General features: G+C 34.7%; 1 protein-coding gene across 2 annotated transcripts in view; it reads left to right on the top strand.

The window, feature by feature from the left end:
* The window catches only part of LOC123867066 (polypyrimidine tract-binding protein 2), a 270705-nt gene that overhangs the window by 77792 nt on the left and 164928 nt on the right, over positions 1 to 27985 (top strand). The gene's annotated exons all lie outside the window — the stretch shown is intronic.

A 27985-nucleotide genomic window follows, 5' to 3' on the forward strand; every position in this document is an offset into this window, starting at 1 on the left:
CAGCAGCTTCCATAATAAAACACGGGACAGTCGTTCTCGAGAGCAACGCAAACTCGGACTTGTTGCATTTAAGTTAATTAATCCTCAGTTACATCAGATAAAGTCTGGTGTCGCCCTTAAATCTACCTCGGAGAATATAGGTAGTTATTGACGGTAGGGTGTAATCTTGACCGGAGTAAGTTTAGTTATAGTTTATATACATATTTATAGTTTATATACATATAGTTTATATAGTTATACCTTATTTCACCCTGAGATAGCTGTTATCATGTGGTTAATATTTTATGTGTCATAATACCTGAGCGTTATTTTGACGTTGTAATACTATTTCAACTTTCCAAATCCATTTCTTTGTCATCTGTTTATTCTCTAAAAAAACACACGTTTCGGTAAGAAATATATCTACGATAAAATCTTTTTCGCTAACACCATAAGTCCTTTCGGCGGAATAATCCGTTGGTTTCCCTTTAAGTGAATTTTTAAGTACCATATCCAAGAATTATATTATTGGGAACGCGTGAGAATGTAACTCAAAAAGTTGAGGCGCGATTGTCGAGCGAGCACTGAATGCGTGCGACAAGCGGCCTAATCCGGCCTTAGCTGAGTCAAGGAAATGAGACTCATGCAAACTGCCTCTTGATTCCGCACCGCTTCTTTACTTATAATGTATGTGATGTGAAAAGCGTTGCCTCCGCTGTTTCTTATGAATTTACGCACGAATTTTCCTCATTGCTCGGGTGTGAACAACGATAACCGTCTTGGAGTGATTCCCAACAATTTGCGCAGGATTTTGTGGCTGTTGGTGTTGTTTCGTTGATTTTCGCTAAGCATGTTTAGCAGGACAGTGTATAAGTTATGATTTATGAATTACTAGCCCACTAGAATTACTACCACGACTTCGTTTGCGTTGATTTAAGCTTTTTAAATAAGTATTCTATAGGAACTTAGATTTTTCGGAATAGCAGCCTATGTCACTCTCCAGGTTTTTAACATATCCATGCGAAATCCATTGTTTATTATCCTGAAAACAATTATTATTGATTATAATCACTTACTTACCTGCCAAAAAAGTCTCTAATAAATCTCTATTTTTAACCTCCTTCCCTAAAAGAGGGGTGTTACAAGTTTGACGTGTGTATCTGTGTATCTGTCTATGGCATCGTAGCTCCTAAACTAATGAACCGATTTTAATTTATTTATTTTTGTTTGAAAGGTGGCTTGATCGAAAGTGTTCTTAGCTATAATCCAAGAAAATCGGTTAAGCCGTTTGAAAGTTATCAGCTCTTTTCTAGTTACTGTAACCTTCACTTGTCGGGGGTGTTATAAATTTTTAAATTACACTTGTAAACACAAAAAATATTTCTACCGTGTTGTCCGTTATAGACTTTGAAACCATCCAACCGATGTGCCCCAAACCGGTGATGAGTCCAGTCAGCGAATGAGTCACTTTTCTTTTTATATACTTAGTGAATTAGGTAGGTATATCCGTGTAAAATGCGCGTAGGTATATGCATTCAGTACTTTGTAGTAGTATATTGAGTTTGTAAGCTATCACTGTGCTATCACGTTAGTTCCTTTGAGTGTGTCTGGTATGCACTTATCTGAAAGATAATCTTAAGATAAACATTATTTTCACAAACAAATTTTAACTATTCATGCAGATGTTTCTTTATCAAAGTTTAACTGAGCGCTAGAAGGTTTCTCCCTTGTGCATTTATTGCACACACTAGACTTTCTTTTAAGATCAACAAAATATTCCTTATGATATAATATTCCTTTTACCTACCGAGCATTATTTATATACTAAATTACTAATTTGCAAGTTAAAATAAGATAATAGTGCTAATTCGGTTTTACACAAATATGAATAGAAACTAGAATATTGGTGATATCCTAGTGTTTAAGGAAGAGTTCCTATTCCTACATAGTTTGCGTCAGATTCATCGTCGTCATATAATCTAAGAGCCTGATTTAATTAAACATTATCAGATTAACAATTCAATACAGCAGTGGTTAAGACGATAGATAAGGATCATTCGCAATTAGACTCTCCCGGAATCACATCTAGGGTTACCAACCCTTCGGGCTTTGTGGACCTTGTCCAGGATTGGCTTCTTTATACCTTTATTGACTTTGGACTGACTTCGGATTCCTACGTAGGTATACATGTTACTTAATAGATATGTTATTTAATAAATAACACGAAAAAACATTGGTAAATATTATTATTTAAATGCGGCACACATTATCCTAAAAAAATTCCCATCTTTATGTGAGTAATTAAACGGGATTATGACCATCGGCAATGATAATTACGATCAAGATATATTATTGTTACAACTTACACCAAAAGCAAAAGAAAAATCAATATATCCAATATTGATTTTGCTAGCCATTGTGTGGTCGTCTTTTACAAAAAAACCGATTTTCAAAAAAAGTTCTAAAAAATAGTTTTCTTTTGATTTAGAAATCCCTAACTTTGTATTGTATAGAAGCAGGCGTTAGGTACTTTGTGTAAGTCCATGGATATACAAAGAATCAAAAACCTGAATTTAAAAAAAACCAAACCCAGCAGTATCAGCTGCACAGTGTTTTCTTATAATTTATCTTTTTTTTATAATTTATATATTATTCGTAGTAGATTTGCGAATACATATTATGGTTATTGTCTTATAATTGCCCTAGTCATAAATAACATCCACCTTAACCACTGCATCTTCATTCGAGAAAACCCTGTTAATTAATATCGGTTTTATGTAGCGTAGTAAAAGGTATTTAATATGCCCATACTAGCGGATTATATCTCTGTGTAAGTTAAAATAAAAACTCCGCTTTTGAAAATCCCATCTATTATACAAAATAAGAAACCACAAACGTAGGTTTACTCTTACCTTCTGAGAAATGAACAATATTTTATACATAATTTGCATTTGATCATTGAATATTGCAAATATAAATTAATGTTACATGAAAATTGAAATGGCAAATTTATTATGAAATATTTCAATATTCTGTTGGAAGTTTCTTTCTATTTATTTATTTCTACGTAATTTTACTTTTTTGCATAAATATTTTAAGAGGAGTTTATTCAAATAAACGTAGTTTAGGTAACTCTCATTTGAATACCAACCAACTCAGTGGAAATTTGTAGATACATTCTAGGGACTAATATATATGTCTGTGGTTTTCCAGACTTAAAATATACAGTTTCAAAGTTAAACGGTCTCGAGAATTACATATAAATCTTTAAACGAGTGTAACTTAAAATCTGGACATTTTGACGAAAATCTGGCAAACCCAAACATAGATGTTTTTATAAGTTTCTACATCGTGTTTATAAAATTACATCGAGTTTGATTGGTCATGATATCTATTCTCACAGACATGCCTATTCATAGCATGCATTAAACCGAACTAGGTACGTTTGTATGGAACGAGTGACGGAGAAACCACCGAGCCCTTAAAATATGATATTTGACTTCAAAAGGATGAGAATGTATCAGAGATGAAAATTTCTTTTAAAATAATAATCATCATCACGATCAACCCATCCCACTGAACACGGGTCTCCTTTCAGAATGAAGAGGGTTCAGCCTTAGTCAGCCACGCTAGCCAAGTGTGGAATGGCAGACATACTTAGTTGTTGCAAGTCGCATACTGTTAGAGAATTATTGCCTTTGGAAGTTCACCTTAGTTGACATACCATTTCCCTTTGCATTTTGCGCGTCAAAGCACAAAAATGCTGCCAAACATTTTGCTCCTACCACACTACACTCAGGTATTGTTAGTTTTCACAAAAACTCATGACAATGAACAAAGCATTTCCAATTTTTCAACCTCACCGTAAGTCTATTAGTCTATTGCCCTCTACTATTTTTAAAAGCTTCAATCCAACATAGGTACACTAGAGTAGATACGACATTCAATAATTACAAGTGTAAATTAAAAAATAACACCCCCGGACAACCGAAGGTTATAGTAACTAGAAAAGAGCTGATAAATTTCAAACGGCTGAACCGATTTTCTTGGATTATAGCTAAGAACACTCTCGATCAAGCCACCTTTCAAACAAAAAAAATAATTAAAATCGGTTTATTAGTTTAGGAGCTACGATGTCACAGACAGATACGCAGATACACAGATACACACGTCAAACTTATAACACCCCTCTTTTTGGGTTGAAGGTTAATAAGCTGACTGAAACATAATCAATTCAAATAACTTAAGCCCCTAGCAACACCTGGTGACTACTTGGAAACGTACATTATATTACAATAAACTTAATAGAAACAGAAAACTTAAGTGATAGACCCTTACCGAGGGGTACCTTACCTGAACCCTTTCGGTACAAAATCTTAACGCAAACTTAGTTCTCTATATTAGGTATATCTGGCCCGGTTTTCTGACATCTGCGTCGGCTATAAGTAAAGTTCAAATGTTGAAACAGTGGAAGGGAATGAAATTCGAGTTCTAAATTTGTAATTTATACCTCTACCCACATGAGAATATGAAGGGTGCTGAGATGTAGGCAGTAGATATGTGACGGCGCAAACTTGTACCTTCCGCACGTACCTATATAACTTATGTTTGGTAATTAGTACCAAGTATTACTCAAGTGTACAAGCGTCACTGAAGCAACATGTATACATATATTATTCACTAGATGATGCCTGCTACTCCGTCTCCGTAAGTTTCTACTTTTAACAAGTAGTAATAAAATACTTAACAAAAACTAAGACATACACACATTGAATTTTAAAAAAAAATTATAGCCAGTATCACTCGGAATGAGTAAGGATTCTAACCATATCCCATACGTTCGTGTTCAAACTCTTTTATTTTTTCGGAACCATGAGTAGCCTTGTTTTCCCCGGGATGCAAGCTATCTGAGTGCCAAATTTCATTAAAATCGGTTAATGTGTAACGTGAAAAACTAGCAGACAGACAGACATTTGCATTTAGTAAGTTTGTATATATTTACAAAAGATCCAAACAATAGTCGCACGCACTGAGTCAATAATTTTGTGTCTGATTTCAATCGTTTCACTTAATATAAACCACGTCCCTACTAAGGACAAGATATTATGATAATTTATTAATTTATTGTAATACAATTGACTTTTATCATGTGCTCGTACTTATAAATAATATGAATCCTATTTGTTTTACAAATGTCGCCGAAAGTAAAAATGTACGTAATTTTGTCGGTTTTCCAGTATTTCTTTTTAATGTCATACTGTAATAGCTTTCGCTTAAAGCCATTTCTGTTTTAATGTACGAAAATTGAAAGCTTATTTTTCAATTTTTTTACAGCGTAGGCAATACCTGAATGTAATCATAGAATTATATAATTTTGATCATCAAATTTGTTAAGTACTAGGTGACCGCCCGCGGCTTCGCCCTCGGGGGCTTTAGACAATCCGGCCCTATTTCATGTCTACTTTATAAATGGAAACTCTGCCCGAAATTACACCTGGGTAGGAACACACGTTAGGGCTGGGCGTTGATGAGCCAGTCAAAGATTGAATCAGGACTGTTCATTTTAATCAGCTTTTATTGTATGAGATAAATGCGAAATTTATTTATTAAAAAAGAATTAGTTATGGGTGAAGAACCTATGATATATTCAAACATTCGTTCACTTCCTTCATTCTGAATGTATCATCATTCACTCAACACCATGTCGCATACATTATTTTGTATGCGGAACACAGTCACTCGTTATTCGCTAAGTTGAGCGTTGTGCGTATTAATTGAATTTATTCACACAATGATTTGAGCGTACATTTTGGGGTCGTGGCACGAGGTTTTATAATATTATGATGGTATAAATGTTTCGTCGGAATATTTTCGAATTTAAGCTTGCTTGTTGTTTTATATACATTTTTAAATTCGGTGACAAAGTTAGCCCTTGACTGCTATCTCACCAGCATCGCTAACATGACGCCCAGACAATCATTACACTCTGACTTGAGTCGTAAATCTTGAGCCCACTCGTCTGTCAGTTTAATCCATTGACGTACGACAATTTTTAAAATGGTTTCAAGTAGGTATCAGACACATGTCGGTCATATTACTTATTATTTATGTTCACAATAGTATTGACACAAGGTGAAACAAGCGTTTGAAAGAGTAAGATGTATGCCCCAATTTGACTCTTTGTTGTGGATATGATGTCCTTTTTTGATAGACAAGTGTGGAATTAATATCGGAACTTGGCCGCATTAAGGGTACTGGCAGAGTGAACTAGAGTGAGGGAAACTTTCGGCTGATCCTGAATCGACGATATTATATCAAATATCACGCTATGGTGACTTGAACTCATAGAAAATGGAGCTACCATGAGGCTAATGCACTAATATTTAACGTCTGCCAGTGACGTCGCAGCTTTGACGTTTTGTTAGAAGTTCCCTAACTGTCGTGAACTGTGGTACTGGCGCTAACCTGTATAGGGTATGACAGTTCTATTAAAGTCATTGCGGTTCTATGTAATTGGTTTTCAAAGGAACTTTAAATTTCTTAGCGCCATGTCTGCACCGGTAGCCACGGCCGAAGAAGAATTCAGAAATTTACCCTTCCAGTAAACGAGACGATCGTGCTCATTAGAAAAAGAGTCAGGAAACAGAACTTTGTTGTAATGTGTCTTTTATGACATTATTGAAATAATAATAAAAATCCGTTTACCAATTTCATTCAGTAATTTCTATGTAACATGATAGATAAAACGTCCTATTTAATACAAGACAAGAATTTAATCTTTCGGATCTTAAAATATTTGATTTTTTTTCCGGTGCCTGTCACTTTGCTTCGGCTTAAAACGGCTCCTTCTGAAACTCAACGGAGCCTATCAGCCATTTTATAAGTTAAAAATACATTTACGTTAAACGCTAAGCACTTATAAAAGTGTGCAGCCACGCAATTAACACAATTCTATTTCTCCGTGACGGTTCCGAGATAAAAATGGAAAAATAATGGATTGATGTCAAACTTGCCGTGAAAAATTTTAGCCAATGGGGGAGATAATTTTCTCGCAGCAACGAGAGAAGTGTTTTATAAAATTTCGATGAAAAATTGTCGCCGAGTAGCGGTCTCGACTCTCGAGGGCGCGCAGTCGCTCGAAGTTGCCGCGGTAATTTTACGTCATTTGTTTTCTATGAATATTTATTAGCCGATTCGAAAACAATGACGATATTGAAATTCAGTATGAGTTTTAAATGATACGTCTACTTATTTGAGCCGCGGTATTTTATACGATACATTAATTTGTGATTCGATTGTGATTTTTTTTCATAATAATGAAACTTCGCTCAAGCTACTCACCCCGTCGTTCGCAGAGGCTGTAATAAAACCGCGTCCCAAAAGCGGTGATATTTAAATTTACCACCGTGCAAACTTCGTCGCCGGCGACAATTCAATTACAACTAATAGCCTCTGATTCATGTTTGTATTGCTAATTAGTCGCCGACTCAAGTTTTGTCACTCTTCACTTACTGCCGCTTTTACAGCCCGTGTACTGTCTGCTTTGCTTAGTAGATTGTTCAGTCGGTGGCTTAAAATATACGCGGACATTTGTTCGCGAGTTATTACTGTACGTATTTTAGCAGCCAGCAATTAGATCAGTCAATTAGATGTTGATCCAACATCTCGTTTGTTTTTACTTCATTTTTATTAATTAAACAGCTAAACGGTTTAGTTTGTCCGGAGTTTGATAAAGCTAGACTGCATTCTGTTTGTAATTAGCTGTAACTTTAATTGGGTAGTTATACTTAGCATATCTTACATTTTTAAAGTTATATAAAGCAATTAATATATATATTTATATAGGTTTTAAATAACCATAAATCTGACTGACCCAGCGTGGTGTGCCCGACATCAATTTAAAACTATTTGTAGGTTTAAAGCCTACCTCCACAGGCTGTGGTGCACTTTGCTGATTAGCAATAGAGGGACCGGCAACATTTGGTCTCAGTATATATAGGTCTGTAAAATTGGATACCTCACACAGTACTAGTACGCTTAGGTAATAATACTCGTAGGTATATTATGTGTTAAGGGTTTTATAAATTGTTATTGAAATCGAAATGCTTTTGAGTCAGACTCCATTTATGAAACTGTTAATCCGATCCACTACTGAGTATGCGTCTCCTCATAGAATGAGAGGGGTTTTGGCCACACACCACCATGCTGACCAAGTATGGATTGAGAGTTGACAATTATTATTCAATTATTATATAGATGTAAAAGTCGAATAGCCAAATGACAAAACGATACAAAATAACCACAGTATATCAGCTGCCCGATTGATTAAAATTTTGATAGAATAGACGTTTGACCACAAGTCTTCGAAAAAACCATAGGAAAATTTCGATGAAAACAATGCTCCGCTGAAGTTCGATAAGCCGCAACCCGCAGCTAACCCTAACCGAAACTGGCATTCAGAGCAATAGGAAAAACTCCTAAATCTCTTTGTGGAACCGCAAGGTACACGCGACGCGGGGTATTAAGAGCTCGTTGTTTGCGGTCGCCTTTTATCTTGTTAATGCTGTTAAAGTTGGTTTACTAGTTGTTAAATCTATACCAGATCTCACTTGATACTTGATAGTAAGTGACGATGAGGTTTAAGATAAAAACGCTCTGACCCGAAAGTGATACGACTGTTAATGTTTACAAGTAACGACTTTTATGTACCTAGTATGGTTCACTCTGTTATTACGCACTAGACGGTCATTCCAAACAAGTGTGGGTTACAACCAATTTTTGCACAAGATGTCCAGTGTCACTAATTTTGAAAGCTTCATAGAACACAATATTTGCTCGGAATACACATTCCGTGTATTTTTACAGGTATTATTACATGTAGTTTCACAGGTAAAAAAAAAAAAATTGGTTGTCTGTAAAGTCGGTTTACTGACGATAGTTGAACGTGACAAAAAAGGCCGATTGTGCTTCTTTGTCGCTCGTTCCGCGCTCTCGCTTGCACTTCAAGCCTTACATGGAACGCCTCAGAGCGAGGTAACGCCGCATGAGTCATGTTTTTTCGTGCGTGCAGCTGGCTCTATCGAATTATTAGACGTTGTCACGTCAAAAGTAATATTTTTAAACCTAATTTGAATTGCTTTCAGTAAAAATATATTAGTAATATCATTACGTATTCTCATTCGTCTACGTCGTAGCAGCTACGACCAACAAACCTCAAGTTCATATTGTTTCGCACAGCACACATCGAAACTATCGATCCAAAGCAATAAGACCGTTGTATTAAGAAAATCTAGTCCACATAATATCTGAAGCACTTAATACCAGGATAGTAGGGACACGGTAGCTGTTGCTATTGTACTGGCAGCGAAGCGGGCCGCTCCAACCTGTTGCTCGGAACTATTTTATTAGCACGAGTGTGTCGGTGGGCCATTCTTTACGGCTCTTTTGTTGGCGTGGCGTTTAGTTCGCTGCAAGCTCCACGATCGTGATTGGCTCGGTTTATAACGCAAACAGCCGGAATATTTTCAGCCTTTTGCCGCCGCCCTTTTGTCTATTGTCATTCGTTTTGTGTGCTTAAATTCCAATTTCGTTCCGCTCGCTCGATGAAAATGTCCTTTACATTGCATGCTCTTTTTTTCAGTACATATCTAGATGAAATTAATACAGCGGCAAAACAACCGAAGCATAAAAATGTTCTGATAGAATAGATCGCCTATATTTATGTAATGGCTGCGTTTTTCAATAGGTATAGGTTTTTTTGATGCCATCCGAACCGGTGGTGATTGGAATCTTGTCGTAGCAAAACGGTACTTTGAATTTGAAAAAAAAAAAACAGTAGATAATATTGAATACCTTTTTTTGAAAATGATAAAGAATGAAAACGGAAGACTTATTTTACAAATAAGACAAAATTATATTCGTCTGTCGCTTACTCTGAATTTGCTTTCATATTATTTGCAATATTTAACAGGACGAATAAATGATAAATGATGAATCCTAATTTTTCATAAAAGCTCAAAATTATTTTCCTCGAAGCTAAGATAATCCTCATTGTTCATCCGCCGTCGTCGCATATGTCAAGATTGCCATCCACTGAGACGCCGATGCGGCCTGCATAAATTGAAGGCTTTGCAACTACAACGCCGGAAATTTCCCTCAGGGCTTTGAGTGAGAAAAAAACTGGTTTCATCTGGTTCTTGGTTCTTTCAATACTCCATCTATAATTCAAAATTCACTATTACCGCCAATGAGCATGTACAAAGGCGTTTTTATGTGGCTGATTCTTTACTACTTACATTGAAGATAATTTCACACATTTTCATTGTAAATAATGCTTATCAAGTTAAGTTTTGCAGTATGTACACATTCTTAGCGTTCTGTTTATTGCCTTTTTAACCCCCGACCCAAAAAGAGGGGTGTTATAAGTTTGACGTGTGTATCTGTGTATCTGTGTATCTGTGTATCTGTGTATCTGTGTATCTGTGTATCTGTGTATCTGTGTATCTGTGTATCTGTGTATCTGTGTATCTGTCTGTGGCCTCGTAGCGCCTAAACGAATGAACCGATTTTAATTTAGTTTTTTTTGTTTGAAAGGTGGCTTGATCGAGAGTGTTCTTAGCTATAATCCAAGAAAATCGGTTCAGCCGTTTGGAAGTTATCAGCTCTTTTCTGGTTTTCTTATTACTTTTATCCCAGGACCACTAGAGGTTACGTATTTTCTGACACAGGAAATATGTACGATTGAGTAGTGTTAGTAAGTACTAAGAAAGCATGCCAAGCCTACGTGCTAGCTTGCTTAGACGGCCAATTTTCAGGTATCTGATAATCAAGGTACATAAAACCATTACTTACCTCACGTAAATTCTCCAAACTGATTTTTACGTATATTTTAGGCAACATCCTTAAAAATATGTCGCCAATACTCCCAGACACTTCCCGCGTCGGCCGTATTGCCTTGCAGACGCTTTAAAGCTCCCAACATAAGTAATTACTTAACTGCACGTAAATTCTGATGCTCCATTTTTATATATGTCCACCAGACAACTATTTTAAAACCTTTTACAAGTAGACAGACCGATCCAGAGGGCCAATCATCCCCTAAATTCAATTTTAATGCCTCTGTGGGTTTGAGCGCGAGGGCATCATTATCTACGCGCATGAGACTGAGTAAGACATGTATTAGGATATATATTGACTTCTCTCTCACTCTCTTATAGTTTACTTATGTCAATTAATTATTAATATTAAAAAAAAATCAGCTAAAAATTAAAAAAAAATGGAGAATTTACGTGAGGTAAGTAATGTTTTTATGTACCTTCATTACCTGATACCTGAAAATTGGCCGTCTAAGCAAGCTAGCAGGTCTGTAGGCATGCGTTCTTAGTACATACTAACACTACTCAATCGTCCACATTTCGTTCGTCAGAAAATACGTGACGGCTGGTGGCCCTGGGATCTTTCACTATTGTAACAGAGGTTCATAATATTATGTCAATTGGCAAATGTCAAGCCGTCAAGATGGACGTTGCCTAGATACATAATTATTTATTTGAAAATAATGTTTTGGAAAACTCCGATACTTTGGATCGTAGGCGCGGAGTTTCTAATTTATAAAATATTATAATCACAGTTAAAGCGAGAAAACATCAATTCAATTATAATATCCAACAGTCAACCAAAGGCCACGAACAATCAACCCAAACCCAAACCATAGTCAAACAATTTTTAGGGTTCAGTAGGTATCTGTAGAAAAAAAAAGATGTAGCCTCGACTGTTGTAGTCGCGTAGGTGTGCATGGCACCATTAAATATCGTAGGAGGCGATGACCCTCCGCGCGGCTGAGGTTCCCGCATCGTAGTCGCTTTGTCGCGCAGGTTTGGATGATGCATTAGGCGCACCTTCTTTTTATTTTATCTGCTTGAACTCAGCTTATTTACTTTGACAAAATACGTTTAAAATTCATCATCATCAGGATCAACCCATCGCCGGCTCACTACTGAGCACAAGTCTCCTCTCAGAATGAGAAGCTACCACACTGGCCAAGCACGTATTAGCACACCTCGCGCACCTTTGAGGGAGCATTATGGCCAACTCTTAAGCATGCAGGTTTCCTGACGGTGTTTTCCTTCACCACTTCATTGTCTGTCTGTGTGTCATCTTTCAAGAGAATCAAAACTTATAAATTGGGTACTTCCCGTTTACGTAGAATCATGAAAGGCAGGTAGCAATATCTTATAGCCCAAGCACTCTTGTCTCTACTCCTGTGGCCCAAGTAAAGTGAAATCCGACAACTGAATTGTCATTACATAAAAAAAACTTGTACGGAACTCTTCATGTGTGAGGCAGACTCGCACTTGACCGGTTTTTGAAAGTTATGTCAAATAAAATTTTGACATGCAATAACAAACAAAATGAAATACAAGCCACTTTATTCTTTATTTCATCGGATGAAAGTCGATTTCAATTTAATCGTAGGTATATCTTGAAAAGCGAACTATTATACGACTACGTAAAATGGGTACATTTTTAAAGCAACGACATGTTAGAAACAGATATTTCGTTTTGGTCGTGTTAAACTATGTGAGTCATTCAGATAATTCTTGATTTAGTGAAGTTCGGTCAAAAATATTTCATGGAACGTATAATTAACATAACATTGATGTTACTTTTGACGAGATATTAGCTGCCTTATTGGATTTATATTATTATAGAAATTGGGTTTTAGAATGGCACAAATAAACGGTAATTTATGAATAAAAGTTTAAAAAGCGTGAAATAAAAATTAAATTAAAAATTTAAAAAACCCCCGACACATAAACCTCTAAAAAGTAAAAAAATAATAGGTAAGTATGTATGGGCCCTTTAAGAATAGTATAAATAGTAAAGTTTTTATCCAAGCGTTCGTTGCGTCGGGGGACCGCTAAAGACTATTCTTTCTACAACAGATGACTTTCATAGTTTACGATAGGTAGCGGTCCCCTGGCGCAACGAACGCTTGGATAAAAACTTTACTATTTATACTATTCTTAAAGGGCCCATACATACTTACCTATTATTTTTTTACTTTTTAGAGGTTTATGTGTCGGGGGTTTTTTAAATTTTTAATTTAATTTTTATGTTGAATATCTTTTTCTGAAATAATCTTACCTTTTTGTTAAATTGATACTATTTGAAGTAAACTCTTAAGGATTTAATAAAACAGGGATATATAAGTTTATTAGCCACTCAGTCGAAAGGCTGGTAATCGGTGCTAATTTCACATCTTTTTCTGCCTGGGAATTTTATTCAATTCATCACTCATTTTAATTGTAAATAAAGCTCATCAAGTTAAGTTTATAGTACTTTTAGAGTATTATATATTACTGCAACTTTACCTCTTATTCTGAAACGATGTAAGTGAATATGCATACTTTTAGAAGCATCTTTGGTAAATTGATACTAGGTACTCTTAGCAAACTCTCCAGGCAGGGATATCGTTTATTAGCTACACAGACGTGAAAGACTGGGAATCGATGCTTATTTAACAACTTTCCCTGCCTTTGAATTCAATGAAACAAGCTAAAGAATTTACTTCCTTTGACTAAATAGCTTAAGAGTTAAAAGATTAATTAAGGATAAGTTTATTCGGTTAACACTGTGCTAGAATACAGAATTGAATTTTCGTGTTCTTGATCTGTGTGAATAAATTAACACTGTTCAATACGTGAAAATTTATAGTAAAGTTAGGTAATATAATATACCTACTTATATATGAACAAAGTGCTTGTTCAATTCGTGGCAATAGTTTGTTTTCGCAGTTATTGCACAAGTTTCACACTTTCATAGTTTGATATTTGTGAATATGTATGTGTACAGGCGAAGTGGAGTTTGAGTGAACTAGAGTGAGTGAGCACTCGGTTTGATCTTTAATCGACATCTGTCAAATATTTTCGTATTTCAGTACTAGGACTGACGCGAAAATAAGATTTAAACAAGTGTAAATTAAAAATTTATAACACCCCCGACAAGTGAAGGTTACATTAACTAGAAAAGAGCTGATAACTTTCAAACGGCTGAACCGATTTTCTTGGATTATAACTAAGAACACTCTCGATCAAGCCACCTTTCAAACAAAAAAAACTAAATTAAAATCGGTTCATTAGTTTAGGAGCTACGATGCCACAGACAGATACACAGATACACAGATACACAGACACACAGATACACACGTCAAACTTATAACACCCCTCTTTTTGGGTCGGGGGTTAAAAATTAAATTTAACACTCTTTGCCAAACTGCTACCACGCGACGGCCGATGTCACATGACTAGTCATTTCATAGCCTACATTTCACGCCTGCTAGTGTAGATAAGTTTTTGTTAAGAAAAATGCCACGCTCCGGCTCGGCCGGTGTGCGTTTCGTCTAAGATTTAAGAGAAAGTATGTATCTCGGTTAATGGCAGCGACGATGATTCCCTACATATATGTAAGTACATTTCTTATAACGAAATTACGATGTTGTTTATGGGTACTAAAACACAATTTATACGTCATTTAAGTAGCGTCTTTCAGCAGTTCGAGCACGATCAGTGCGACACGACACATCTTTGTCACTGCTTTTAGAATGCTTTGTCGATGGATAAAAAACAAGAAAGCGTAGTCACACTGATTGTATTGGGCTACAAACTGCAGTAGGCACTAATTAGTCCTAAGGCTCGATTCAGTGGCTGTGTCAGCGTGCCTACCAGTGAATTTATCTTCGCACAGTCATAGAAAGTGTATAGAAACCAGTACACGCTTGTGGTCGGATAAGGTCGCTTGTTGCTGTCGCCAGTCGCTACCCCTTGCGGCTGGTCTCGGAAGGTCAACCTTTGCAATCGTGCATGTCCAATCCAATGTTCTACACTCTATACATACCCGTTATATAAGAAACGAGCTTCAGTGATTCGCTCCTAGTAAAGCTCCCACGGATATACACATGATTTGTGTGTTCCGAGCCGCCATGATGTGGTTATTTGCAGTGCTCTCTCTAAGCGGTTCCATTCGCACGCAACTGCACTTGCGCCGGGATTGCAATGTCATCACATCTCAGCGGCTGTACGTGACCCTATCTTCACTAAACCGTAGACACCTGCTTTTCAACTCATAGTTCTCTCGACATCTCGTTAGAGCGCAAGGTGAAAATATTTCCGTGTAATCCTTTTCAAATTGGTTAGGTGTCTTTTCGATTTTATACGCCTGACTATTTTTTGTTATTTTATTTTGTTTTTTGTTCATCGTTTTTTTATATTATGACTACATTTTAATGCACATTGCAAATTAGGCTAGATATTAGGATAAATATTCTAAACCTGTAGATATTTACACAAAGAGAATGCAACTAATCCTTCGAATCCTTTTTAAAAGTAAAATAATGGTCTGGAAGCTTACTAAAATTATAAATGTGAAAGTGTCTTTGTCTGTTATCTTTTTATGGCCCATCCGCTTAAAAAACGATTTAAACGAAATTTGGTGCGGAGATAACTCTTATGTCTCATGAATGAGAGAGAGAGAGAGTTAAAAAGAGTTGCGCGATAAAAAGAGAGGCGCTTAATAAATTTCAGGCCGCAGCGCTGTGCGAGCTGAATTGCACTTTATTGCGTTGTAACAAAAGTCGTAGTTAAATCAAACATCTTTGCAGAGTGGTCCTAGTATTTCTATTTCGTGAGGTTTTAAGGAAACACTTCCTTTTTATGGTAGGGTTATATTTTCCCGTTGTTGTTTTACAAAGAAATAATTACGTTTCCACCGTATAGTAATTGCTCGCAGCAATAATAACCCTACAAAAACTAATTCATGATTGACTGACGTTACACACGGCAGAAAAACTGTTTAGTCAGTGGTGCGTTGAAGGTATTCAGTTTATAAATGGGGGCTTTCATCTGAAAAAAAAAAAAACGGCACGGCACATCGCGTGATGAGATGGGATGAGCGATGCATCGATCGTGACGCTTAGCTACATTCTTCCCGATCTTCCTTTTATATTTTAGTGCTACGAATTAATAGGTGCTTTCATTTTAGTTGGTAGTTACGAAATATCTAATACTGTATTGGGACAAAAATATTTTGTAGTAAAGAAATAATCGAGGGCCAGGTTGATCTACGAAAAGTTACCGGAATACATAGCTAACTCTCCCAATTCGCCTTTTATATTTTAGTGATACCTACTGAAATGAAGCTGCAATATTTTTAACAATATACTATACAGAGTAGATACTGTGGCAAATTTTCGAAAATTCATTACTTATTTACTTATACCTCGATTAATATTAATTTGTATGTTGAAAATATTTTGATTCATACTTTTATATCCATACTTACGATATCTCTTCACAGTATCCATAGTCATAAACTAATGCTGTAAATACGTTTACTAAAAATGTACACGCCGGGTCCAGAAAATCGTTTTTAAATACGTCGGTTGTAGGTATCATAGAATTAGATAAACTTGTATAAGATTATGGTATTAAATACAGTACCTTAAAACAATAGCAAAAACAATGATAAAATCTATTCTATGTACCGTTGCGCGTGCACACAAGCTGTTGCTTTATAGCAAGCGTGCTGGTTCATTCCGAGAATTTTCGATTTCCTTCCGTATTTGGTTGCACTCGAACTGGTACACGCAACTATTTTGGGATTTCTTGTTTGTGTTTCAACCAGACATAAAAGCCGAGGAATGACGGGCACAAAATTACATCTTACAAAATCGCACCTCCTACCCATTGTTGTTCTTTTTTAGATGAAATGTAAGTTTTAATGCTATGGGAGGCGAAAAATAGTTTTTGTAAATATTTGTGAGAGTTTACCTCTTCACTTATTAAACTTTCGTCTATCGTGGGTATAAAATATAAACACACACTCAACTTTTCGCATATCAGGGGGCTCAGCAGTGCCCCCACCAAGACGAGCCAAACGGCGGCCGGGGCACTACATACCTTTTCTCGATTTTATTTACTAAGTACTTACTCATCTAACCTTTTAAAGTGTTGGCAACACCTCGTTCTCACGTTCGGTGTTGCTTGGTGTTGGTGGTTATGCTGTGGTCGTGACGTCAGAGCCCCCTCCATCGAGACGAAAAAGATGGCGCTGGGGCGAGGACGTGGCGTGGAACGACAAGCTTCAGTTGCTGTTTGCGCTCCGACCGATTTACATTGCATTATACGGGTTGATTTTACTATCTGAGAGTTTAATTGTTAACATCAGAAGTGTGTAGTAACTTACGCTTTGAGGAAAAATCGGTCGAAACGCAAACGTACTTTTCCACCTAGAGGTCTTCAAGTGCCAGGACACCGTCGGCCGCGATGGAAACGTAATAAGGTATCTCGTAAAGATACCGAAACTGTGAGTACTTTGAATAATTATTAAAGATTAAGTGAATATGGTTTAAATTACTAAATCGTATTCTCAAACTTTTGTATAGTCAGGTGAGATAATTCGTTACTAAACTAAGTTGAAGGTATCAGCTAAAAGTCTGTCACGATTTAATATTGCGTACAGTCTATAAGTGGTCCTCGTGGGAATAGTGATCGGTAAACGAAATTGTCTTTTAGTTCCAAATTCAAAGGAATATGTTTTTAAAATGGTTAATTTTTAGTTTGTTCGAATTTTATTTTGGAACTAAATGTTAAATTCACGTTTGTCTCAACTTTTTTTCGAACAAAATATTATTTAAATTATAGTGGGTCAATTATTATAGTAGCATCAGTAATATACGTCCTTAGAAGATAATAATTTAAAAACGTGTGACGATTGAGCTAGTTATTTACATAGAAGTTTTTATAATAAAAATATTAAACATGTGGGTAGTATACGTGACGAACAAGTTAAAATGTTATAGTGGTAGTGGTAAAAGTAATCGAAGAATGTCTTAGGTTAGTCAAACTTCACAAGTGAAATGTTAGCTCAGATATAAATCATGATAACCAATCCCGAACTCGTATACTGAAATGAAATGAAATTTATTTATTTGCTGAATATCAGTTGTTGAGTTCAAAATTATAACTAAGTAGCGACCTTCATATTCTGCTTCATAAGCATGCAAATATTTAATACTCATCAGGAATAATCCGTACAAATAATCCTGATGAGACCAAAAAGTGAATTAATTTCTATGGTAACATGTCTCTTAATTAAATGTCAATATTAATATTATAATAATAAGTTATTATATTAATTGTAAGTAAATGTTACATAATATATGGGGTTAAAAAGTGTATATTTTTGATACATGTCACGAGGCGTTTATAAATACCGGAAGTAGTTGTCCGCGCATATCAAAATCGTTAGTAAAGGGATTTCAGTTTAAAAACATTATCTACATTGAATTAATATTATATTGTATATATAACATATAATTTATCAATTATATGTATAACATGTAATTATGTATAACATGTATGTATAACATGTAATTTATCAATAAAGAGCATAACAGTCTTTTAGATATCAGGAATTACAGCTATTTACATTTAAAATGGTAGGTACTTACGCACATGAAATCAAGTATCCATTTTAGTACTTCATATTATCTACATTGAATAATTGTGTGGGTAAGTAATAACATCCATACGTTTATAATACTAGTTTTTAGGGAAGTTTTCGTAATTGTTCTTCTTTTAAAGCTTAATTGGGAGTGTATATATCCTGTTATTATTTTCCTGATAGGAATACAAGTTTGAAGCGCGTACGAGTGACTTATATTTAGAATTTTCGTATCTTTATAGAGGTAATTCTTTATTCGTTCTTTATTTGCATTCATGTCTTACATCATAAATAAAAAAAATATCATAATATTACAACATGAAGCCCCGTTGGGGCGTTGAAAAGTAAAACATATGTAAATAATCAAAGGTAATATTACAATTCTTATGAAATATGAAATATGAATAGCAAAAATTATGAATTAATTATATGGTCATTAAATAAAAATAAAATAAAAAGGTCACATATAAATAAAGATTATGGGAGTTTTCAAATTATGTCCTATTATAACTAATCAGACTTTAACTTCTTATATCGTATTATCATATTATTGAGGTATATTCATTCAATAGTTCATGCACACTGTAGTAACATTTTTGGATTAGCCATTTTTTTAGTTTTGTTTAAATATTGTTTCTTTTGTTTCATCTATTATTATTGCTATACAGGTTATTTAAATCAGTAAATATTTAAAAAAGAGCCTTTGTTGCAGTTTTAAATAAGTACTGTACAGGTTTACCTTAGTGCCACCTAAGTAAATAATTAATTAGATAGATAATAACTTTAAATTATTACAGTAAAGATTATTTACATATGAAGTTTTAGTTTTATTTTTTTATATTCTGCGTGCTCATCGACATAGGCATCCCCTTTTCGATATACTATTCAATATACAATAGAATAGAATAGACTAGACTAGAATAGAATATGATATAATAATTCAAGTAAACTTTTACAAATGCTTTTGAATCGTCAAAATAATTTACCATGCATTACAATATGATGTTTGACTAGATCGTTATAATATTAGGGCGTACTTTTGGCATACAAGATGAATAATTTTACGTAAGGTTTCTATTTAAAGATAAAGCTGAATTTTTTTGTTGATACAAGGGTTTTTAGCAGAATTACAAAAGGTAATAAAAAACAAAATGTGTTAACATTCCTTTTGATTCAATTGCGTTAAGCGAATTTATTTTTACGTTATAGGTATGTACCTATTGGGTACTAGGGAGTAGTAACTTGCTTGGACGGAATGTAACAGAGTGATCCGATTTGGTTTCTCCCCGAGAAAAGTAATGTAATAGTAGTAGACTCGTATACACATTGACCTCTGAAAGCATTTTAGCTATTTTTTGTCCATCCAAACAGGAACCGTTTTGTATACATGTACAAGTCGATTAGATTGAACTAGAACGAAGGTAAAAGGATTGTACATTATATTTTAATAAAATAGACACAGACAGACTAGTAACGATGAAAGTAATATTTCTCTTCAGAGTTAGAACTTTTGCCTGTAGTCTGTTCAATTCAAAAGTTTTGTTGCATTTGTTGGGTACCTGCTTCAAAAACAAATAATAATTACGGATTGTGGTGTGTATAATATGATAATGAAGCTTTATTTAGTTTGTAAAGTCATAGTATATCATTAATAATGCAAATTAGAATAATATTAAAAAAATAACTATGATTTATGTTGGTAGTTAATACCTAACATTACAAATTTGGGTAAAAGCTTCACATTTGCGTTGAACAAAGAAATATTCTTGTCCGGATAGCTAAGTGGGTATTATTAACTTGAGAAATTCTCATTTAAAAGATTATAATAAGAGGGTAGACAAATGCAACATTTTTATGCTCTCAGCTGCAATTCTGTGCTATAATCAGGACAGGCCGAAAATAATAAAGAGTGACAGTAAGAGTATATTGTGCGAATAGAAATATTAGATAGCATACAGTGGCAGTAGATGAATTCCCTGCGTGAATGGACAGATGAATGAGTTAAAAAGAAAGTCTTGGTTTTGGCAGTGGCATGCATCGGTGTCGCTCATAATCCATGACTCTCTGTTTATCATTTTTAATTAGCCTAATAATTATTTGAGATAGCGTAATTAATATTTGCATATATGGAATATGAAATACCAATTATTATTATTGTTTGATACTAGAGTAATTCATGAATTAAAATAGTTTGTGGGTTATAAGATTATATTTGGTGACCAACCCTCGTAATTAATGATGCAGTGAACTAGTGAAATCATTAATATAACTGCAGTTAAGATATTGATTAGTTTAAAAAGTGATAGTTTTAGTATGATAATAATTATTTAAAGTTAACTTTGATAGCACCAGCTTTACAATCAAATGATCCGTTTATAATAATAAAGCATTGATAGTTAAAATAAAATGGATGAGATCAAATATGATTCTTATGAGATCAAATACCTTGTATTATGGTGAACTAGGCACCGGTGATCCCTTGCGTGGATGCGCGGTAGATAAAGATAGTGTGGTGATTGCATACGTGGATGAATAGTGTCGGAGCACTGTGTGGGTGCACGATGCTATGGCATTGAGTATGTGTTCAGAATTTAGTAAAGAATTTTGAGATTTAGTAAAGAGGTATGATCTGATTTTAATCGTGAGTGCTAATGCATTGCTTCTTTAAAGAATATTCATGGAGTATTAAAAACCGTGTTGGCAAGGCTACCTTGTGTATTATGTTGAGTAATCTATTTAAAATTAAGTATGTATAGCAACATAATTGATACAGCGAGCCGTGATAAAATTTTGGAAGATTAATTAGTTGGAATATTGCACCATGGATATAAGATATCACACTGGGATACGAAGCTTGAACTTTGATAAAATATTCGAAAGATAATTGGGAATATTGTACCAAGAATATAAAATATCACATTGGAATACGATGCTTAAACTTGAAGGCGAACTTGGTACGCTTAAGTGAGTGAAATGCTCTTTAAGTGCAAGTGGTCTTCAAGTGATCTTCTACGATGCTTGACCTTGATGGCGAACTTGGTACGCTTAAGTGAGTGAAATGCTCTTTAAGTGCAAGTAGTCTTCAAGTGGTCTTCTATAATGCTTAGAACTTGATGGCGAACTTGGTACGCTTAAGTGAGCGAAATGCTCTTTAAGTGCAAGTGGTCTTCAAGTGGTCTTCTATGATGCTTGGAACTTGAAGGTGAACTTGGTACACTTAAGTGAGCGAAATGTTCTTTAAGTGCAAGTGATCTTCAAGTGGTCTTCACCAACTTGGTAGGCTTAAGTGAGCGAAATGTTCTTTAAGTGCAAGTGGTCTTGACCAACTTGCTGCATTTAAGTGAGCGAAACGCTCTTTAAGTGCAGTTGGTTTTCAACTACGACAAATCTGGTCCCCTAAGTGTGGCAAAGTCCCTTTAGATGCGGTTGTTTTGTTCTTTAAATTGAAAGCTGTTGTTGTGATGAGTGATAACGAATGGACAATATTCCTGGATCTTACGAGTACATAGTGGAGGTGTCTTGTTAAGTTGCGAGCTGTCGTATGATTGTGAAGTGATAAGTGACAATGAATGGGCAATATTCCTTAGGAAGTTAGGAAGGATCCCTACAAGTAGGTAATGTGAATCAGGTGTTAACGGTTGTTTATTTTGCAGTAATTTTATCCCGACTCGTGGGGTGCCCGGGGCGGGCACCATGCAGCATGGCCGTGTTGGCAACACCTCGTTCTCACGTTCGGTGTTGCTTGGTGTTGGTGGTTATGCTGTGGTCGTGACGTCAGAGCCCCCTCCATCGAGACGAAAAAGATGGCGCTGGGGCGAGGACGTGGCGTGGAACGACAAGCTTCAGTTGCTGTTTGCGCTCCGACCGATTTACATTGCATTATACGGGTTGATTTTACTATCTGAGAGTTTAATTGTTAACAAAAGTAACGTTTTTTAAACTAATCGTTTTCAAAATTGCATTTGCTCGGAGTAATTGTTTATTATTTATGAAAAGCGTTATTAAATCATTATGTTATATTTATATTGTATTTAATGACCAGAAAGAAGATAAAACGACAATCTTTATGCAAAAGCGCAAGTCTTTTCTTTTAACAAAATAATATTGTCTGACAAAAAACAAGTGTAAATTAAAAATTTTCAACACCCCCGACAAATCATTTTCAAATAAATAATTATGTATATCTAGGCAACGTCCATCTTGACAGCTTGACATTTGTCAATTGACACTTGAATATTATGAACCTAAGGGTTATCTAACCTTCTTTTCTACAAGAAAACTAGAAAATAGCTGATAACTTTTAAACGGCTGAACCAATTATTTTGGATTATAGCTAAGAACACTCTCGATCAAGCCACCTTTCAAACAAAAAAAAGTAAATTAAAATCGGTTCATTCGTTTAGGCGCTACGATGCCACAGACAGATACACAGATACACAGATACACAGATACACAGATACACAGATACACAGATACACAGATACACAGATACACAGATACACAGATACACAGATACACAGATACACAGATTCACAGATACACATATACACAGAAACACAGATACACAGATACACACGTCAAACTTATAACACCCCTCTTTTTGGGTCGGGGGTTAAAAATATTAAGGGAAACTTCAAAACTGCTGTCTAATTAAATACGATATACTTCTCTAGTTAGGGACGTTTAAAGCTTTTGTCTTATCCTTTACAAACTTGATGAAGAATGACTTAGCTTAGTTTATAATTTGACTTGAAATTAATTAGAAAATTTCATAATAAATGGTTCAAGAAGTTTAATTAAAGCAGGTAATGCCTACTTTTGTTTACAATCTGTGGCGAAGTCTGAACAATCATGGAACAATCTCATCTAAACAATAACGAGACGTAATTAGAACCGGGAAGTTTTTGCTATGTTTTGACGGCAGAAATGTAATCAGCAGCAATACCGTCTGGTGCTACCTTACCTTTTTGATTGACTTGGGCACATCGTATTATTAAGTAAATCCGTTTGATCTATCCAAACTCGGAGCTTTCGCGTTATTTGCAGTAGGTACCTGCTAGTCTTTGATGTAAAAAATTGTATTATAAAATATAAGGTTTACTTAGTTTATTATACGGTAAAGATACTTGAGTAAAGCTTTGCTTTATTATGTATCATCCAATTTAAGTAAAAATAGCTTATAAATATTATATAAATTAAAAAAAAGCTTTCCAAAGTTTTATTTTTGTTCTTTTGTGCGAACATATTTCACATTATAATCCTACTTATTTTTATCGTAGGTACGTTACTTAATTCAAATTTATTACTTAAGATTTTTTGAATAAATGGGATTGATCGGTCTAATTTAGGTAAAGGAAAAGTTACCTATGTAGGTACATAGTTTTATTTGCTCTTAACTCTCTTTCTCTCTGCATCGTATTCCTCTAGCATTGAGGATTATTATTATGATGCATATCATTTTATAAATAAGCACACCAGAAACGATTCACATACCTAATGATAATTTAAAAAAACAGTTATGTTTAATTATTGTGTATGTAAAAAAAATGTTTGTTGGTTTTGTTGACAACATTGGGAAATTTCAAAATAACAAACATTTTATTCTACACACAATTTAGACAAAAACTGCGAAATTTCAAAATAACAAACATTTTATTGTACACACAATTTAGACAAAAACTGCTTTTTCTCAAAACTGTATCAATGTGTAGATTGGCTCTGGTTTGCATAAGTTGGTCCAAATGTTATATGAAGGTGCTTAGTAGAAATTAAAATGTAATCTCGCCCCGGTAATGTTTTTCGCTAACATGCAATTTCGTAGCAATCTATTTACAGTAAGCACATTTCCATTAATTAAGCGTAAAGAAGCATGCGCATCGAATCGGCTCGCCGAGTGGACGATCAACCGGAAATGACGCAGAAAATTGCTCGGCCGCCTCACGTGGACGCAATATCCTACGACGACTTCCAATTATGCAGATTATCCAGCAGAGTATGCTCTCAATACATTGTTACTATACATAAATGCATTTAAATAGTGCACATGATTGGATATGCATGCCCTTTCAACGAACTTAGTGGTGGAGATGAAAATTAATTCTTTGAGAAAATACGTTTTCTTAACTTGAATTTTTTAAGATACTCTGTTTTTAAACTCATTACCCATATTACAAGTTCGAAAATATGTTTGTTTTTGTCCTTCAATCATGCCGCAACGCAGCAACGGACTGACGTGATTTTTTTCTTAAATATAGTTCATAGCATACTTTTTATCCTAAAAATCAAAGATTTCTCACGGTATTAATAAACTAAATGCACTCTGATGAAATCGTATGGATATTATCAATGGAAAAAACGCCTTTGTAAAACATAGCATTGTGACATTTTATATTCAATACAGGTAACCTCAATGGACTATCAAATTCTTGTAATATGCATCCGAAAACCACTTCCTACCACAATACTTGCTCTCCAAGATGTTTAGTGAATGCATATGTGAACCGGAGGGCAATCTGCATAATGAGAAGTCGGGGGTTATTGCGCGGATCGGTCCAAGTCGGCAATTTCCCGGCTCAATTGTTATGAACTCGCCTGGAGCGCAGCATGCATTGATTCTTGGTTAAATCTGATGTCTGCCCGATTTAAAGCTATTACTATCACAATATGCCAACAAGGAACTTTAGTTTTAGTTTTTGAAGTTAAAACTCTTTTAAAAGAATTTTCTTTAGAAAAATAGTTAAATATTATTAAGTAAAATAATAGAATTTTGGTGTTTATATTGTGTACTTATACTTAATTTTTATTAACCAAGCGTGCTTTAATGTTGTGTGACCATCTAGGTTTACAATAAGATCAGAATGTGGTGATATTTTAAGAATTAGGTTAGAATTGTAAAATATTGTAATCTGTTTTGGTTGCCTTATAAATAAATAAATAAATAAAAATCCTATTATAACCTAAAAAATTCAAAACATGTATAGAGCTTACCAATTTCGAATAAGACATTTAAATTTTTATGAGTTTTGAGACAAATAAAGCTTGCAATTTAGATTAATGTTAGATAGAGAAAAAAGATTTTCAATAATAATTAAATTCATTTTGAATAAACGGACGGGGAAAAGGTAAAAAAGTTTCACTGGAAAGCGTTTCCGTGGACTCTCATACCAATAACCTATTACGTTTTAGTGCTTTGGCGTTAAAGTCATTACAACTGCCCACCTTTATCGGCGATTGGATACTTATATCCAATCTGCTATAACGGCAGGCTTTTCTAGGACAGAAAATTGAATGACCTACTTTTTTCTTTTAGTTATTGAAATATCCTATTACAAACATTATTACAGAAGACGCAGGTTCGAATCCTGCCGGCTCCACAATTTTTGATATGTATTTGAAAATTACTTAGAAATTTCCTTGAAGGGTAGGTAAACACTATCATTAAAATTATAAAAAATAACCGGCCAAGTGCGAGTCAGACTCGCGAACCGAAGCTCCCGTACTCGGGTATTTTTTTAGACATTTTGCACGATAAATAAAAAACTATTATGCTTAAAAATAAATGAATGAATGTACAAGTAAATCCCTTTCATATGATACCCCACTTGATATAGTTATATTTCTTTGAAAATTGAAACACATTTTTCTTATTCTCTAACTAGCGACCCGCCCCGGCTTCGCACGGGTGGACATTTATTTTTTCTATTTTCCGGGATAAAATTTAGCCTGTACGGATTCGGAAGAATCCCTCAAAGTAATGGTAAAAGAAATTTTGAAATCGGTCCAGTAGTTTTTGAGCCTATTCAATACAAACATACAAAAATACAAAGGTTTCCTCTTTATAATATTAGTATAGATGTAACCACACAGTTTTCGGATTTATTCCTTTACTTGTGCTATAAGACCTACCTACCTGCCAAATATCATGATTGTAGGTCAACGGGAAGTAACCTATAGATTTTCTTAGGTACCCTATAGCACAGGCAGACGGAGAACAAAGTGATCTTACAAGGGTTCCGTTTTTCCTTTTGAGGTACAGAACCTTAAAAATACTATTACGGTGTAAAGGATTACTTAAATGATAAGAAAGGAATAGATTGCTTCCGTTGCTTTAGTTAACAGCTTTGATTGTTCCAATAAGTTTAAGTTGTATTATGAAATGGAGATATTCATAAAAAATATTATATTTTGCTTTTTTTTTTATTTAAGTATAGACTAGCGCTTGGCTGCACTCAGACCTGCTAGCTATTTCACGTGTGCTTGAATAAAAATAGTAGTAAAATTATTATTAAAATCAATCTTTATGGGATTTCTTAATGCAGGGTGAAATTCCTACTCATAAAATCAGATCGTCGATTGTATTATCAATAAATCAAGGGGGCTTTTCCTATAAATCGTGATAGGCCCATAATATTTTATTGCATCACCGGGCAGCAGTTACAAATAAATTTGTCAAAGGAAAACGATCCGAGATATTTTTAAGACAGGTGATATCATTTGGACGACACTAAACCCCTCCAATTACACCCCGATTGATGTTCGCGATCTCACCCTGTCAGGGATCAAATTTCTTCCAAGATAGACCACTTCACGCTCTCGCCCCCTCACTACTTTCTTTTATTTCCGCGACCAGACGTATTTGACATATTTCCCCGAGCCCGCATAGAAAGATTTTATTGACCAGTTATTATTTTATTTTATGGACATCCACTCTTATTTCATAGGCCCTAAGTTCTGAGTTACAGTTTTTGTCGGGCGATTATTGAGGCAAATCTTTTAGCGATTTCTAACACTTTTATTGAATAGTATTCTGGGTTATGGGATTGTCATAAAGGTTACGTAAAGCAATTCTGTAGCCAATTTTTCTTTTGGGCGGTCTCATACAGCATCTTGTGGTAACCATGGAATATAATCGTCAAATAACTTTTATCTAAGGAATAAATTTGACGTTTTGACAGATTTCCTATAGAATAAATTTCAAAACCTCAAATTTACTCCTCAGATTAAAGTTATTTGACGATTGAAAAATCAGCCCTAAGTAACAATAAATAGTGTCAATTAGTATATAACAATAGAAAATATGTTAAAATATTATGTTTTAAATAATTAATATATTTTTTTTTATTAATAATTTTTTTTTGATTAATAAAAATTTTAAATTTTTTAAATTTTTGTTTTGTATTATTCAACAACGGTGAAACACGCGATAGAAATGTTTTATTTTGGTTTAAAAAATGGAATATAGGTAAATCACTACTTATAGGTAGGTAAATGTAGCAGTTATATTTGGTTGCCTTTCAATAAAGCCAAAAAGGACCAGTAGATCGACGTTATTTTTTACGTGTATCTTGTTAAAGACCTTTAGAGTAACATAGGCTACTTAGGTACGTTTGTATCGAAAAATCCGAGTCCCTATAGGATTTTAAAAACCTAAACCCGCTCAAATTAAACCTAAAAAAATAGATCACACCATCAAAAAAAAAACCGGATCGTATAAAGCTCCGCCTAC

This window comes from Maniola jurtina, chromosome 7 (genome assembly GCF_905333055.1).
Source record: "Maniola jurtina chromosome 7, ilManJurt1.1, whole genome shotgun sequence".
Taxonomy (NCBI): domain Eukaryota; kingdom Metazoa; phylum Arthropoda; class Insecta; order Lepidoptera; family Nymphalidae; genus Maniola; species Maniola jurtina.